This window comes from Castor canadensis, chromosome 2 (genome assembly GCF_047511655.1).
Source record: "Castor canadensis chromosome 2, mCasCan1.hap1v2, whole genome shotgun sequence".
NCBI classification, from domain to species: domain Eukaryota; kingdom Metazoa; phylum Chordata; class Mammalia; order Rodentia; family Castoridae; genus Castor; species Castor canadensis.
Window position 1 is genome coordinate 118,905,282 of NC_133387.1, and position 18,736 is coordinate 118,924,017.

Sequence of the window (18,736 nt, forward strand, 5' to 3'; positions counted from 1 at the left end):
CAGAGTGATTGTCATTCCTGTCCCTATTGCTCTGATCTTAATCTGCTATGTTACATGCCTTTCCTGCTGATGCCAATGATATCGATTGCTTGCAAAAATATTTTTTTAGCCACTTGTTGTACTCAATAAAAGCCAGGCGGCATGCTGATTTGGGGAGCGAGCTAGTCCCGAACTACTCCTGAACTAGTCTCCCCTTTTGCCTCTCTTAATCGTTCATCTGCCACTTCAGTTGTACTGGTCACCACCCAGCCATCTATTAATAGAGATTACGATAAATTATATGTTATTCCAAATTTAGTGAAGAATAGTGTAAGAATAGAAGAAGCAATTGCTAGAGAAAATTAAGAATCAAATTTTGTTCTTATTCAAATCTCAAAAACAATAGACTTTTGACATTCCTTTGAATTAGAATTCCTTGTAGTTTTGAGTTAACGAATGCTTGTCAAAATGCAGAAGTCTTTTACATTTTTGGTTATAAAAGGCAAAGGACTTTTGAAATTTAACCATATTATAAATCTCATTGGAAACTTTCTTCTTGAAAAACATGAGACAGAAAAACATAGTAGTGAATTGAATTCTGATCTTCCCTAAAAAAGCTGTAAAAATATTATTAAATGAACCAATTTTTAATGGACCCTTAAATGAATTTAATGATATTTATTCCTTAAAAAATGCTGCATTTGATGAAATATTTAAAAATTTTTTAAACCTGTTGACATCATCATAAGAAGGGGACGAAGGTAGAACAGACAAAAATAGAGGGGATAAACCAATGTGGGTTTTAATACATATATACATGGAAATGTTATGATGAATCTTATACAAACAAAAAGCCTTTTTTTAAAAAGTGAAGACCAAGAAGGTAAAACATGTCTTGTCTGGGGGTGGGTACCAGTGGAAAGGGGGGTTGGTAATATAAGGAAAGGGTAAAGGAGGGTGAATATGGTAGAAATATTATGTACTCATGTATGAAAATGGAAAAATGAGACCTGTCAAAACTATTCCAGGAATGGGGGGAGGAGGAATAAAGGAGAATGGTGGAGGCAAAAATAGAAAATGTACTGAGTCAACCAAATGTCATTACTTCATTTACTGAGTATTAACTGTTTCTTGTGGTGTTATGCATTGTTGTATCCCTATGGATAAAGATGAAAAACCAGAGAGCCAAAACTAGAACCAGGCCTCACTCATAGACACTCTAATCTAGAAGAGAAATTCAGATGGCACATGTAATTAAACAAATGATTTGTATGTTAAAATGACATTGGCCATAGTTATAAACAAAGAACAAGAACTAGGTGTGTTAGTAAATCAAGAGTGGGAGTAGACTTTAGAACTTTTTTTTCCCAGAAATGGGGTTTGAATTCAGGATTTTGCACTGGCTAGGGAGGTACTCTACCACTTGAGCCAAGCCTCCAGCTCAGACTACAGAATTTTAAATAGAGTGATAGGAACAGGATTCCCCAACTTGCTTCATTAAAGTTAGCTACAAAGATGTATGGAAAAAGCATGTCCCTGGCAGAATGAACTTGCAAAGGCTCTTTGGAGGTAAGAACCTGTCTGCCTTGTACAAAAGGCTGGATACAGTGAGTAGTGGAGAGAAGAGAAAAGAAGCATGAGCATATCTGTACAAACTGCACTTTCTTATAGAGAATGTAGTTAGTTGAACGTTTCATAAAATAAGAGTCAGGACTTCTGAAAATCCACTCCTCCCTAGTAGCAATGACAACACTGACAAAACTCTAAAACTCCTTTTCAGAACTTCGAAAATTAACCAAAGCTTTCAGCATTCAGAAGAGCATTTATTCAAGTAAAAGTCTGGAATCTTGATAAGAACAGGGAGCTTTACAGCATATCAACTTGTCCTATCTCTTGTCCCACAGCAGCCTTACAAAGCAACAGCCACAAAAACACAGGCTTCAGGAAAATCAGTAACTACTGAATAAGGCAGACCAGGCCTGGAGCTGTTCTGCAGCCTTATCCCAGAGAACTGTCCTTAGATGACCCATCTGGAGATTTCTTAGAAACTCTCTCTTGCATAGCTTGTCTTTTTTTTGAGATGATTCAAAACACACTCGCTACAAACAGCTGGGTGTGTGTTGAAAGCTCAGCAGCAGTTGTTTCAGATTATATACATCCGAAGCAGCAAGAATACTTAATACCAGCAGGAAGCTGATCAAAAAGTAAGTAAAACAGAAAAAAGGAAAATGAGGTGCCTACAGAAGCTTCTGGAAAGTTCTGGTATATTCCTGAAGAACACAGGGCAATATGCATAGCAATAAAGCCCTGAGAAGCCTTTGTCTCTCACTGCTGGCTGACTTTGAGTATCTGTGCAGGAGATAAGTATAGGGGAAGGCACAGCTGTAAACAACTGGCTAGATCATGAATGGGGTCTCTCTGGCACAAGCTTTCATAGTGCAGTTGAATTCTGATGATAACCACCCAAAGTAAGCGTCAGACTCCAGAGGCTTAACAATAATGTCTCCCAAAAGACTATCTCAAATTCAAATGCCAGGAACAAAAATGAAACCCCCAAGGGCAACTACAGTTCCAACAAATCAGCTTTACAGGTCCAGTATAACTTGTCAACCCCTGACTCATTTAATGATTTACTGAATCAACTCATAGAACTTAAAAAATTTGTATTTATAATCATGGTTCTATCATAAAGGATATGTCAGGGGCTGTCACATGAAGAGACATATAGGTGAGATTTTGAAAAGTCCCAAAAGCAGAGTTTCCATGCCCTTTCCTCATTGGACCAGGACACATCACTCTCAAAGTACAAATCAGAAAGCTGCACTGAGCTTTTGTGTCCAAAGATTTTATTGGGGATTCATTATGTGTACATGCCTGACCTATTGAAAGTTGAACTCAATCTCCAGCCCTCCTTTTTCCTGCTGGAAATCAGCTTTTCTCAAAGCCCCAACCTTTTAACCCCATGTATGATCAGATGAGCTGCCCTCTTCTTAATTTTCTTTTTGGTATAAATTCAGGCACAATCCAAGGAACTCATGAATAGAAAATACACTCATTAAAATAGTTTGGATGTTGAATATCTGAAGAAGACCCTTGGATTAAAGGCATGACTCCCAGGGTGATGTTATTAGGAGGTAGTGGTGCCTTTGAGAGATAGGGCCTGGTGGGAGGTCCTTGGGCCATTGGGAATAAACCCTCAAAAGGTACAGTTGGACCTGGCCCCATCATTTTTCTCTCTTTTTATTTCTAGCCACTAAATGAACAGTTTTGTTCATGCACACGCTCCTGTCATGCTGTGGTGCTTCACAAAAGGCCCAACATGATGGGACCAACTGATTATGGCTTGGAATCTCTAAAACTGTGAGTCGAAATAAGCCTTTTCTCTGTACAACTTAATCATGGCAGGTATACCATTGTAGGAAAGGAGAGCTAACTAACATCTAATTATTCATGAACCTGGGATAAATATCAGGAAATGTCTTTATTTCATAACATTACCCAATACACACAGAAGTTTTCTACACAGTCTGGAGAGTTATTGACAGTATCTATCCAGTCATTACCTGACCAATAAGGTAGTCACACAGATAGTTCATTAGCTATACAGAGCCAATACAAAGATTTAAAAAAATAAGTTTAAGAAAATCATTCGCTGGTAAATGGATGGAATTGGAGAACATCATTCTGAGTGAGGTTAGCCTGGCTCAAAAGACCAAAAATCGTATGTTCTCCCTCATATGTGGACATTAGATCAAGGGCAAACACAACAAGGGGATTGGACTATGAGCACATGATAAAAGCGAGAGCACACAAGGGAGGGGTGAGGATAGGTAAGACACCTAAAAAACTAGCTAGCATTTGTTGCCCTTAACGCAGAGAAACTAAAGCAGATACCTTAAAGCAACTGAGGCCAATAGGAAAAGGGGAACAGGAACTAGAGAAAAGGTTAGATCAAAAAGAATTAACCTAGAAGGTAACACCCACGCACAGGAAATCAATGTGAGTCAATGCCCTGTATAGCTATCCTTATCTCAACCAGCAAAACCCCTTGTTCCTTCCTTTTATTGCTTATACTCTCTCTACAACAAAATTAGAGATAAGGGCAAAATAGTTTCTGCTGGGTATTGGGGGGGGGAGCGGGAGGGGGCGGAGTGGGTGGTAAGGGAGGGGGTGGGGGCAGGGGGGAGAAATGAACCAAGCCTTGTATGCACATATGAATAATAAAAGAAAAATGAAAAAAATAAAATAAAATAAAATAAAATAAAGATGTAAAAATAAAAAATAAATGAAAAGATAGAAAATTAAAAAAAAAAAAAGAAAAGAAGCAAATAATGATAACACCACCACCTAAAAAAACACCAAATTCTGGATTGTTGAAACATGATTTCCAGAATTGACACTTTATTTAAAATGTTCAATTTTCAGCATTTCAAAACTTGCTAACATTCATTTTTAATGACCCTAACAATAAAGAAAGTGTCACCCATATTCAAAAATAATCAATGAAATTTTCCCAGAAATAAATACACACATAACTCTGATTTGGTTATTTAAATATGTTCAAAGAACTAAAGGAAATTATGTTAAGATGTAAAGAGAAGAGAATGATATCTCAACATATAAAGAATATTAATAAAAATGTGAAAATTGTGACAGAGTCTAATATGAACATTGGAGCAGATAAGCCCAAAAATCAAGGTAAAGCCTTACTACATGGGATCTCTAGTATATTTGAGCTGACAAAAACCTGCCTAATTTAGGTTAGGGTGATTGAGATAATCCAGCCTGAGGAAAAGAAAGAGGAATGAAGAAAAATACATGGAGCCTTAAAGACTGGGGTACACCATCAAGCTTATCAACATGAACGTGGTGGAACTCCCAGAGAGAGCAGAGGAAAACTCCAAGTTGTATTAACAAGCACCCTGACAAACTTTAAAAGCCAAAGTAAATAGACATGCTTAAATGCAGAAAAAAAGAACCCACTAATCATGTGAAACAGCTCTCAAAAGGAGTGAAAGCCCATTTCTCATCAGAAACCATGCAAGTGAGACGGTAATAAGATAACATATTCCAAGTGCTCAAAGACTTAAGCATAAGATGTGAAACCCTAAAACCGCTAAAAGAAAACCCAAAGGGAAGTCTGCACAACACTTTTGTAGACAATTTTTCTTTTTTTAAATTTGACTCACAAAGCACAGACAACAAAATCTAAGATTTTGTTATGCAAGTGAGATTACATAAAAATAAAAAGCTTGTATATGTCACAGGAGAGAACAGAGTAAACAGTCAGTCTATGGATTGGAAGAAAATATTTGCAAGGTTATTTGTACATTTGACTAATACTGAAAATATGAAAGGAACTCAACTCTATAAAAAAAGACTAATTATTGAATTAAGAACTAGTCAAAGGATATTAATAGACATTTCTTTAAAACAAATATATAAATTGGAGAAGATATGTCAAAAACACTCAATTTTGCAAGTGACTAGAAAGTTGCAAATTAAAATCATAATTAGATATCACCTTATACCCACTAGTATGGATATTATTTGAAAGACACCATATTACAAGTGTTGGTGAGGAGGATTTGAAGAAAAAGAAGTGCTTGCATACTATTGGTGGAAATGTGAATTATGTAATCATTAAATAAAACTGTATTGAGGTGCCTAAAAAAACCTAAAAATGAAATTACCATATAATCCAGAAATCTCATTTCTGGGTATATATTCAAAGGAATGAAATCAGTATGTCAAAGGTACAAATAATTTTGATTTTTTTCTTTTGTGTTTTATTTGAGATCATGTTGAATATAGCTAACAATTGAATACTATACATTTAATGTCCCTGAGAAGAAATTACAAATGTTCAAATTATAAAAATAGTTAAACAAGTGATGATGACTGTTCATAAACTTGATTTTTATCACTCCATATTGTACTAGAAAAATCAATGCCACTTTGTATCTATGAATATGTACAACTATACTTTGTCAATAAAAAATGAAAAAACACAAAAACAATGACTTAATGTAGAGAGGACACAGAAAAATATTCAACCAAAAATTAAGTATCCAACAACAAAAAAAAAAATTAAGAATTCTTAGACAAAAACTGAATTTTGATTAGTAGATCTTTAATATAAGAAATACTAAAGCAAGTCTTTCAGACTAAAATAACAAGATGTCAAACAACACTTATATTCACATAAGAAATAATATTCACATGAAGAAATAAAGAGGACAAGTAAAACTAAATAGGAAATACAGGATAAATGTATTTTTATTTTCTCTCTTTAAAAATGAAATAATTTTGGAAATATATCATGTATAAATATATGGTTTATATTGCAATAAAGCTGCAAAAAAGACAGGGTGGGAATGGATCATTATAAGAGCAATGTTTTTGTACTTAGTGAGTTTAAGTTGGTTAAATCTAAAGTTAATTTCTATAATGGTAGGTGGTAATTTTACTCCCCAGGCCAATTCATCAAGATACATGAAGCAAAATCTGATAAAATTCAAGAGAGAAACAGAGAGCCCTAATAGTTGGAGACTTCAATACTCTCCTTTCTGTAAAAGAGATAAGTTCTAGATAGATGATCAAGAAGAATGAGGAAGATTTAAAAACACTTCCTGCCAACTAGACCTGTCACACACCTATAGACCATTGCAACCAACAACAGCAGAATAAAATTTCATCTCAACTACATGGGGAAAATCCTTCAGGATAGTTCGTATGTTAGGCCATAAGGCAAATCTCAAAAACTTAAAAGTGTTAAAATGTACAAAAAATGTTCTCCAAACACAAGAAAATGAAATTGTAAAGAAGACCTGCGGAATTCAGAAATACATAGGAATTGGCACACCAGTAAATAGCAAATGGATATACAAAGGAACCTAATGGAAAATGGAACAGATGTTCACATAGACTAAAAAGATGTATAATACAACACATATGTGATGCACTGAGGAGAACGCTTGAAAAAAACTTGTAATTATATGTGTCTATATCACAAAAGAAGGAAGGATAAACGACTTGACTTACCACTTTAAGAAAACAGGTGGGAAGAATAGAGAAAAAGGTAAATTAAATATAAATCAAAGCCAATGGTAGAAAAAAAGATTACTGAAAAATAAATTATAGATTACAGAAAGAGAAAAAGCAATGAAACAAAAGTTGATTATTTGAAAAGGAATATGAAATTGACAAACATTTAGCTAAACTGATCTTGAAACAGCTGGAGAAATTTAAAAGCAGAAAAAAAAGAGATAAAAGAGAAGAAAAGAATTTAAAAGAAAAAAAGCAATAAAAAGACACCCAGATTAGAAAAGAATAAACATGTTTTTATTTGCAGATGGTATGATTTGTACATAAAAGACCTAAAGAATCCACTGAAATTGTTAAAGTAGTTCATCAAGCCTTCAAAAGTCAAAATCAATACAAAAACTTATTTGTTTTCTTTATATTAACAACAAAAATCTGAGTATTAAAGAAAAATTAATTTAAAACACCATTGCAAATAATTAAATTCTTAGCAGTATTTAATGAACTGAAAATAATACAGCATTGAAAACTTTTTTTAAAAAGAGCAAATACATTGAAAGACTCTCTGGTTGAAGGATGTGAAGACAATATTTTTAAGTTGGGGATACTCTCCAAAATGATCGACAGATTCAGTGCAAGTCCTGTCACAATGTCACATGGTACATTTGCAGAAATGGAGAAGCCAAGCCTCAAGCTTGTATGGAATGGAAAGGGAAAGAGAGCAGCCAAAACAATCTTGAAAAAGCAGAACAAAGTTGAAGGAATCAAAACTTCCCATGAAGAAGGTAAAATCAGTTTTATTAGATAATAAAGTGCTCCGTAGGACCAGGTAGTACTATACAGAAAGATGGACAGATGAACGGAATAGAAAGGAGAGCATGTAAATAAACTTTTCATAGTTATAGCCAATTGGCTTTAGAAAAGGATGTCAAAGTAACTCAAAGGACAAAGAATTTTTTCTTGAAAAAATTATACTGGAACAACTGGGTATCAAGGGCAAAATGATGTAATTTCACTCCTATCTCCCATCACATATAAAAACAAGTTAAAATGAGATCATAGCCTTAAATGCAAAAATCAAAATCACAATAAGATACCCCTTCATGACTTCTAACATGGTTAAAATTGCTTGCTATGATAGAAAATCAAGCAAGGGCAGTGGTTCACACCTATAATCCCAGCTATTTGAAGGTGGAGAAGATTGCTGTTCAAGCACAACAAAGACAAAAAAGGAAAATGCCACCTAAGGGGGATATAGTGGTGTACCCCTGTCATCCCAGCTAAGGGGAAGGCAGTAGGTAGGAGGGTTGAGGTCTGAGGCTGACTAGGGTAAAACGTGAGACCATAGCTGAAAAATAACTAAAGCAAAAAGGGGTGATGGAGTGCTTAGCAAGTATGAGGCCCTAAGATCAACCCTTAATATTGCCTCTCCTCCCCGCCTCCAAAAAAGGGTCAGGCAATAACAAGACACATTGCAAATGTGAGGAAATTGAAACCTACATATGTTGCTAGTGAGACTGCAAAGTATGCAGCCACTTAGGAAAACCGTTTGGCAATTCTAAGAAAAACTGTTGCATAAACTGGCACTTCTACTGCTTGATAGAGAATTAAAAACATGTATCTACATAAATATATCTATGTGAATGACCGTGGTAGGATTATTTACAACACCAAAAATATGGAAACATCTCAATGTCCATTGATTAAATGATAAACAAAATATTGTATAATAATTCTATGCAATAGTTTTTCCACAGTAAATAAAGACTGAAGTACCAGTACAGGTTACAAATAGAAGGAACCTTGTAAACATTACGCTAAGTGAAACAAGTCATTGGCAACATGCCACCTTTCCTGTACGTCCATGTATAGGCAAGGTCTAGAAGAGGCAACTCCACTGAGGAAGCAGACATGTGCTTCCTAGGGGCTGATGAGAAGGAGTAGGGAAGGCTGATGGCTGAGCACTCCTCTCTGGGGTTATAAAAGTATTATGGTTTTAGATATTGGTGGTAGTTCCATCATTTTATAAATATCTTCAATACTTCTGGACTCTTCTTTAAAATGATGAATTTTTAAAGAATTTGAATTCTGTCTCTACATAAATATGGAAAATAGAGTAACCAAACAAAAAGAGAAAATTGTGTTAACTTGAATATTGCTTATTAGCGCCACATAAAACTTTTAATCCTAAGTGTTATACCAAAATGCTCTCAAAGGATTGTGAGCACCAAATAGTAACAATGTCAGAAATAAAAATTTAGTGTGGTCAAAAATCTTCAATTTACTTTGGAAAATATTCAGCAAGCATCACCTAGAGATGAACACAGTTCAGTTTGTGTGATTGATTTGAAGAAATTCCATCAACCAAACCTCCAAATCTGGAAGGAGTTGAAGAAGAGATAAATCTATTACCGTGTGGAATTATAGAAAGAGGGGCCAAGAAGTTTAATAAATTGGTGGCAACCTCACCAGTAGCAGAATACCTCCAGGCTGAGCCAACCAAAAAATAGCTTTCTCTTCCAAGAATTTCAGGAGAAAGTAAAAATCAATTTATTATCACATGAGTCAACTGAGCAGCTGACAGTACCCAAAAATGATTGTTCCTATTACAAAAAGTAGCTGAGAAATTCTGCATTCTAACAATTTAGTTTAGTTAGTATAACAATAATAAATTTTGGATAAAATTTCTGATTTATTCTCATACAGAATAATTTTAATTTTTATACTGCTGTTTGTTTATCATCAGTCTCAACATCAAGCAAACACTGACTTTCATATTTTAACATTTAACATTTGGCCAAAATACATATTTGATGCCTTCCTATCTAGATTAGAAACCCTTCATGCTTCTTCTTCATCTGCTTCCTGTAGAGATATTTTCTAAGCTGTGAATGAATTCATTTCTCTGCAGAGTAAAATATATTTTCATGAAAAGGATGGTATTAAAATGTGCTAACTTTCCTTTGATTTGTGTTTCCTTTATTGTGAATCAAAATTTCCGGGAGGTGATCTCTTGGAATCCTCTCTTTTAGAGGAAAATTCCCAAGATCAAAAAAGAAACATTGATATAAATTATACCTAGTGATTTTGGTATTATTGAATGAGTGAACTCATATCTACATGCAGACATGTTGATAAATTACCTTAGGGGAGATAATGAGAAGACTGCCTATGACTAGCATATAGCTTCACAGTAAATCTATTTTCAATATATATTCACATTTTTCACATTTAAAGCTCAGTGTTATACCCTACATCGGTTTAGGATTAATTTGGTCAAGAGACACAATGTCTTATACAGCAGTCTCCCCCTTAACCAAACTCTTGATTTTAGGGTTTTCATTACCTGCAGTTACCCTTAGCCCCAACTGTGAGTCATAGAATCAGAAAAGAAAAGTCTATAACTTAAATGAGAAAGAATGACCTACACTACATACCTCATAATGCAGTACATTGTTGTAGATGTTTTATTTTGTTATTAGTTGTTAATTTAGCACTATTTGTGGTTTCTTACATCCTCTGGGGGTCTGAGACTATATCCCCTGCAGGTAAAGGGGGACTGCTACATTTACTTCCACTGTTTTCTTTCTCATAAACCGTAAGTGTTGTCTTGCAATTGCTCATAGGCTCATACAAAGGAACACACATGCACAGGCAATGATTGGACTTTAAATTTTAAGTTGCTTCCGATTATTCTGTTTTATATTTGACAGCAGCTTTAAGCAAAATTAATAGTAATAACTCACTTTTGAATCCTGATAAAATGTTTCTCAACATTCTGACTGAAGAATTTTATTAATTAATACATGACTCATGTTGCCAAAATACATCTAGTTCACTGCTTCTCAGATGAAAAGTTTCAATGTGTTATAAATTCCTTTGGAGAAACACAGTTGAGACAGCCTCTCTCATCACACTCATTTCAGCAATGACTACAAAATCTACTTTGCTTTACAAAATTTTCATATGATGAATGATATAAAGACTGAAATTTATTTAAGAGAAGTTTATTGAACTTCTTACATGAGTAACTCAGTCAGTCCTCAGGCCCATGATTCAGGGCAGCATTGAAAGCTACTAGTCACTGGCTATCATTCTGAAATAACTATCAACGTGAGGAAAGCTTGCCACGAGGATCTACTCTATTGCCAGTGTTCCAGGTTATTTGTGATACTCTGGATTCCCTTAGAGAAAGGAATGAAAACAGAATGGTACCAATGTTAACAATGTAGAATTTGGTCTTATTGTGTCGTTTACAATTGTGTAAGATCTGAAATCTGCCACAGCACTTCCAAAACTCCATAATACCTGGAAATACATTGATATTTATTTTACATCTACATTTAAATGTGTAAATACAAAAAATTATTTTGCTTTGGGATATTATAAGATATATTAAATAAAAATTTAATCAATACAGTGCTTTGCTAAATGTTTGTTATAATTATAAAGTAAGCACTACAGTAGTTATTGAATATCCTTCTACAGTGGTAGCCAGAGACTAGGGAGAATGGGAGGGGTATAATGCTATTTCTTGATAAGTGCAATGAGTTCTGATGTTCTGTAGCTCAGCAGGGTAGATATAATTAACAATTATATATATCTCAAAATAGAAAAAGAAATTTGAATGTATTCACCATAAAGAAATGATAAAATTTTAATGTAATAGACATTAATTACTGAGTGGATCACTAACCAATGTATACACGAATCAAAGTGTCTCAATGAGTCATAAATATAAACCAGCATTATGCACCAATCAAAAATATACCCAGTTTAGAAAAATATATTTGAGCTTTAAATATTTATTATTGTACTTTAAATTTTATTCATTCTCATAAATGGGTAAAACATTGAAATCTTTAAAAGTTTATCAAAAATTTTTTCTTAAGTAGAATTCCACCTATTTTCTATTAATCACTGTGATAATGATCATAATGTATATCTGCTCACATCTTTCCTAATTCTTATATGTTGTCAGAGTTTTTCTAAGACCACAGTCCTTCTAAAATGGTGTCATGGAAAATTTGTAAGCATTGTGCTGCTGCAATAATTTTCTCTGGAAAATTTTTCCTTCTATTTACCATTCCCAGTAACTGCTCTTCTTCATCATATAGTATTCACAGAATTAGCCATTAGAGAAGTTACCAACATGAGCAACCTCTTTTTTAAATCTATTTTTGATTAGCACATTACCGTTGTATGAGGGGTACATTGTGACATTTACAAAAGTGCTTACAATATATCTTAGTTAGATTCACCCCCTCCATCTTTCTTCTTATACCTTCTCCTCTTTTCTTAGAACAGTTTCAACAGGTCTTATTGCTCCATCTTCATATATTAATACATAGTATTTCTACCATATTTGCCTTCCTTCACCCATTCCTTATGCCTTCCTCCCTCCCACTGGCCATAAAGAAAATGCAAATCAAAACCACACTAAGATTCCACCCCATTCCTGTTAGAATGGCTGTCATTAAGAACACCAACAACACATGTTGGCTAGGATGTGGGGAAAAAGAAACCCTCATACACTGCTGGTAGGAATGTAAATTAGTATAAGCACTATGGAAAACAGTATGAAGGCTCTTCAAAAAATTAAAAATAGAACTATTATATGATCCAGCAATACCACTCTTAGGCATATACCCAAAGCAACGTAAGTCAGGTTACAATAAAGACACCTGTACACTCATGTTTATTGCAGCATTGTTCACAATTGTCAAATTTTGGAAACAGCCAAGATGCCTCACGATTGATGAATGGATCAAGAAATTGTGGTATTTATACACAATGGAATTTTACTCAACCATTAAGATGAATGAAATCTCATCATTCACAAGTAAACGGATGGAACTGGAGAACATCATTCTGAGCGAGGTTAGCCAGGCTCAGAAGACCAAAAATCGTATATTCTTCCTCATATGCAGACCTTAGATCTAGGGCAAATGCAGCAATGTTGTTAGACTTGGGTCACATGATAAGGGGAGAGCACATACCGAAGGTAAGGGGATAGATAGAAACCCCTACTCCAGAGGACCTAATACAGAAATCTTAAAAGTAACAGAGGTCAACATGAGAAGGGGATCAAGAACCAGTGTAAAGGTCAGTTAGAGATGAATCAACTTGAGTTGTAACACATTTGTACATGGAAGCAGTGTTAGGAATCTTTCTGTATAGCTGTCCTTAAGTCAACTAGCAAAAATGCTTTGTGCTTCTTATTTTGCTTACGTCTTCTCTTCAACAAAATTAGAGATAAGAGCAGAACAGGTTCTGCCTGGAAGCAAGGAGGGGAAGGGATGAGAGGGTGGGAGTGGGTGGCAAGAGGGAGAAATGACCCAAACAATGTATGCACATGTGAATAAATGGAGAGTAATAAAAAAAGATAATAAACATTGCTTTCATAAAAAAAAAAAAAAACATTTCCATGACCCCACAAGGTTTACCTGTGCTGCTTAAACTATCACTTCCTCTCTTCCTCCCCCAGCCCCTATAAACTCGTAATCTATCTGTTTTCTGTCTATGAATTTATCTACTCTGAGTATATCATGTGTAGGAAATCATACAAGCCATCTTTTGTCTGATTTCTTTCACCTAGAATAATAATTTTATATTTATCCATGCAGTGGATGTATCAGAACATCATTGTTTTTATTGCTGAACAATATTCAACCACAATTGGTGCATCCATTCATCTATTGACTGACATTTGGGCTATTTGCCCCTTTTGACTATCATGCATTGATCTTATAAACATGTAAGTATATGTACGTGTATTCATTTGAGTCTCCATTTTCAATTATTTTGTGTATATACTTAGATGTGGGTTATATGGTAATTCTATGTTTAAATTATTGAAGAATTGCCAAATGTTTCCCATAGCAAATGAACTTATATTCCCAAAGGCAAGAATGGGGCACAGAAATTTTAATTTCTCCACATACTCACCAATGCTTGCAAAACATCTTTTTAAAATGATTATAGTCATTTTAACAGGTATGAAGAGGTACCTCAATATTACTTTGATTTGCACTTTGAAAATGGCTCTTAATATTAAGAATCATTTCATATGCTTCTTAGCTCTTTGCAGATCATATTTGGAAATATTTCAAGAATTTAAAAAAACAGCACTAAACTTTTGAGACCCATTCTCTATTCATCTAGATCAGTCTATAAGCATAACCTCACATATCTACAGCTTGATGCTGAAATGTTAAAACTCATGCACAGTATCTCGGGATGTGAATCATGTGTATATCAAACTGGGTTGTCTGTGAGAAAGATAAGAAAACAGCCCTAATAATCACAGAACATGGTGTTGGTGGCTTAGCAGCTTTTGCAAGGTCTAACAGGCAGACACAAATAGGACCTTGCAGCAGAAATACTAAAAGATTCTAGAAAAAGTACAAGAGCTCAAGGCCTTTAAATATGAGAAAGGCCAATAACTTCAGTATGTGAAATAACATGTAATGTTTCTGAAAAAAATCTAAAATATTTAGGCCCTAAGTGATTTAAGTTAAGGATGAAGCTGAGGGCATGTATGCAGCTTGGAATGACTGTCAGATGTTGGCTTTGACCTTCTATGTATTATTCCTGATTATGTGAACTTTAAGACCATTTCATTAAATTAAGAGTAAGCGGCTGTGCATAGAGTATAGGTAAGAAGAAATAGCAAAAGCAGCTTTGACAACAATGAATCATTAGCACATGAAAAATTGTGCTAATAACTGTGCAGAGGCAAAGAGATTTTTTTTAATTAGCCACTATGATTCATTTTAGTAAGCCAAACTTTCAAAGAAAGAAATCATGACCCAATTATAAAAAAAATCCTGAGTCTTTATGAGCCTAACAATGACCCTTGGGTCTATAGTCTTTGGTCAGAAAATGAGTTGTGAAAGTGTTGGAGTCCTCAAAGAAGGCAGGTGTATTTATTCCCTTTTCAGGTATAGGCAAGGAAAATGCTAGAAAAGAAGGGACCACACAAAAGTTGAACAATAAGCTATAGAACTAAAGAATAAAGGCAATCTCAAAAAAAAGAAAATATTTTGTATGATTAACTAAAATCTTCACTTCTAAAATAAGATAGCCCTTGAATGATTTTTCTAAGAGGATTTCAAAAATGCCCACAATCTTCCATTTTACTTCTGCTACTTATTATGTTTTCATGATGAGTTAAGAGATTTCAGAAAACTTGTGTTGGACCAAGAGTAGCCTTATTTCACTTGTTATCACTATAAATTCCTACACTGTGAGCTGGATGAAAAGATTACATTAGAACTTATAATGTCTTTCTCTGGATGAGAGTTTTCTCATGTCCACAGTTTCATTGATACTTCTCTCTTCAAAAGGTGGACTTAATTCTATTCTTCTTGAGTGCTGACTAGACTTAGTGATTTGCCTCTTTTGTCTAGAATTTGGTGGAATTGTTGCTGTGTTATTTCCAAGACTACATCCTTTCCAACTGGTGGTTACTTTCTCTGGAAGAAGACAACTGCCATGTCATAAAGACACTCATGGAACACTGGGAGAATCCTATGTGTTGAGGAATAGAAGCCATTTATGAACAGCCATGTGTGCACCATTTTGCAAAAGAATTATCTAGCCCTGGTGAAGCCATCAGATGACTGTCACTTCAGCAAAGATTTTGGCAACATTCCCATCAGAGAACTGAAGTTAGAACCCCCAAGAAAACTTATCCTAGATTCCTGATTCCCAGTCTCCATGTGAGATGATAAAGGTATTTTACTTTAAGCTGCCAGGTTTGGGGTTACTTACTACACATCACTGGAAAACTAACATAGTTTGCATATGCTATTTGGGGACAAGGAAGCAAATGTTTTACCTGATAGGTAAAGACATTCACTGATCACTGCATCTCCATCTATCCACTCTTTCTTCTTTCTAAACCTTTCAGTGAGGTAAGTGAATGACTCAGTCTGTTCAGTGAGCTTTAAGCAAAAGCACTGTGTTACTTCTAAAAGGAAGCACAGAGGAAGGACGGTGAGTCCTCTACAGAGCTTTAACTCTGGTCATGACAATCATGAAGGTTACCTGCTGTGACCCATAAGCCAGGAGATAAAATCAGGCAAGATCTCCAAGTTATGGTTCAGGAGAGCTGCCGGACTGTGAAATGGATTCTGGTGAGTGAAAAACACTCTTTTTTTAAAGAAATATTTATGTAAAAATATTTGTATTGCATATGTTCTGTTTCATCACAGAGAGACTATTGAGCTTGATATGTTAATACTGATGTTCTACTCAGGTAAAAACAGAGATTATGCCACTACTGGAGTTCAATGCTGAGTGAACTCAGCATTGGGAACAAGAACATGGTCCTCAAAGGGAGACCATAAGCCTAGACATTAAATTGTCACTGTCACACACTTTGAAATTCTGTCACAGAGTTGTGATTGTTTATGGGAATCAGTTTTAATGTCAACCTTAAGCAAAGAACACTAGTCATAATTATGTTAATTTGAGGAAGCAGAGATCCTGCAATGGATTGTCTCCTAATTGGGGTGAGGTATATACATTAATCTCATTATTCTGTAAACAGATGAGAAAGGTTGGATATTGATTAGATTGGAGCAACCAAAAATTTGTAAATTCTTTCACGCTCTCTTTCCACAATCACTCTGAGGCATCCAGTCTATGCTAGACAACAAAAACAAAGGTCCTGAGAGAATTCCCTGAGGACTCTACAAAGGAACTGGGGTCCTTGAAGTGACAAGATGCTGATGGGTGTTGATGGACCCTTGCATTGCTAGGGAGACTCACCCAACCTATGCTGGGAACAGACATGCCAGCCTGCAGCTGCTGCCTGAAGGCACCACTCCTTATTATGAGATTCTTTGGTCAGAGCACAAAACAGCAGCAGTGTTATGGAAATATTGTCAGACGAGAAACCAAGTGACACTCAGAGAAGTAGGAGAACTTGAATTTTTATTTATTTTATGCCAGCAGTCCCAGATGATCTTGTACTTAAAATTCTGGGCCACCAACAGTGAATTCACAGGATTCTTAAAGGGCAGTGCAGGGCACCAGGTTATAAGAAATGTATTAGGGTTAATAGTTGAGCCAGTGCTGGGTTAGAGACCTGGGTTGTTTAGATAGGAACAACAGGGGAGGCCTGCTGTGGAAAGTTTGTTTACAGAAGGAGACAAAGGTGGGAATGGGCAGTTATCTCCACATGGGGCCTTTTTTTCTTGGCCCTGGACTCATTTTATGGCTTAGCTAGCAATTTCTCATCCAATGGCCTGCTTTGAGACAATCTTCCTGTTCAGCAGTACTTCCAGTCCACTGGCAAGAAGAATTTTGATTTTGGACCCTGAAGAGTGGGAGTCAGATGTTAGTGCTCAAATTAGAGGCTGTCTTTCTGAGGATGGTGATTTCATGTCCAGCAAGTACTTCACACTGGGTAGCTCTGAATGTGTTGGAATAGACTTCTGTGGGTGGGACAGGCTTTTAGAGAGGTGTCCTCAGAGGGCAGAACATCCTTGGTGACCATGGGGTTGACTATAAAGCACCAAATTCCTCTGTCCTCTGTCTTCCTTCACTTTTTCCCTTTGAAGCTTCTGGTAATCACCATTCTACTTTCGGATCAACATTTTCAGCTCTTGTATCTGAGGAATATCATGCTATACTTGTCTTTCTGTACCTAGCTTACTTCACTTAACATACTGTCCTCAGTTTCATCCATGTTATTGCAAATAATAGGAGCTCATTCTTTCTGGGCACATCACTCTGATTTCACCAGTACACAGATATAGTAACATACCAATGTATCCTATAAATATAGTCAGTTTTTGCATGCTGATTAAATTTTATTTTAAATATAATAAATAAAAAGATTGTGTAAATATTCTCTTTTATCTTTTCTAAAACTTGTATGTAAATCTATTTGGAATTTATGAATATTTGTATTATATGATACTAATAGTTTCTCTATATTCTCCAAATAGGTATAAAAATTTCCCAGTACATGTTACTGAATAGATTTTCCCCCTTGATCTAAAATGCCTTTTAAAACCTGTCTTGGTTCACAGATACTTCTGCTTCCTTTGAGAAATGCTAACACGTAACTCTTATTCTTGCTGCTTCCTGGAAATGGTGATGCTGAAATATTTTCTTTGCTCTGAAGTAGTAATTGATCCATGTTATCCATTCCTTGACCTTGTCTTCTACTCATGATATGAGTGGACAGGGCCCCAGGCCTGTGGCACTGCTTGCCATTTGCTGCTCTGTGTTGCCACTGCTTGGGGTATAATACCAAGGAATCTGTGGTTCCATGTGGACTTCATCCCCCCCAGGGAGGAAAGAAGGTGGGGGAAGGGCCCTGCATGTCATCACTCTAAACCTGACCTAGAGGATGTTTACCTGTCCACCTGGAAAACACCAGGAACAGAAACACAGCTGCCAGGTGTGCATTTCTCATTCAATTCCCTGAGAGCTGAGGGGATTAGGGTTAAAAGAGTCCTGGAATGTTGTCCTCACGATGTCCCCAAGGGTTATGATAGCAGTCACCATTAATTTTGAGTTTGTTATTAAATAAATGGTTTTAACTGAGAATTGGTAAGTAGGACTTTTTCTTTGTTTCTTTTCAAAATAAACTTTACTTTTTATTAGCCTTTTCCTCCAAAGAGAGGATGATAACATTTTTAATCCAGTGGAAATGAAGATCCTCATACAGGTTTTATAGAAAACTATAAAGGTA